A 305-nucleotide genomic window follows, 5' to 3' on the forward strand; every position below is an offset into this window, starting at 1 on the left:
GGTGACGTCACACTTCCTGCAGCTGCTTAAAGAAAAGGCAGTTCTCTTTGCTGGAGGGCTTTTAGAGTTAGGGTCCAGTTATTGTAAATATTGGTGTGAATGTTCTGAAGATGTAATCTGGTGCTCAGGATGCTCATTGTGGGTTAGGGCCTGCAGGCATGTGTGAATAATTCATGTTGTAATGTGAAGGGATTAACTCTATATAATATCTCATTATAGTGAACACATGCAGGTTTTTGCTCACGTATGTTCTCTGGTATGCTCTTCTATGACTCATCCTTGTCTCCCCCCTCCCTCCCTCCCTC

The 305-nt window shown here is 43.9% G+C and overlaps 1 protein-coding gene across 1 annotated transcript in view; it reads left to right on the forward strand.

Annotated features, from left to right (window-relative positions):
* Nucleotides 1-305, forward strand: part of mast2 (microtubule associated serine/threonine kinase 2) — a gene marked incomplete at its 5' end in the record, with an annotated part of 41686 nt that overhangs the window by 17064 nt on the left and 24317 nt on the right.

Source organism: Morone saxatilis, unplaced genomic scaffold (genome assembly GCF_004916995.1).
Source record: "Morone saxatilis isolate NCDOM2014 unplaced genomic scaffold, NCSU_SB_2.0 Contig12, whole genome shotgun sequence".
NCBI lineage: Eukaryota > Metazoa > Chordata > Actinopteri > Moronidae > Morone > Morone saxatilis.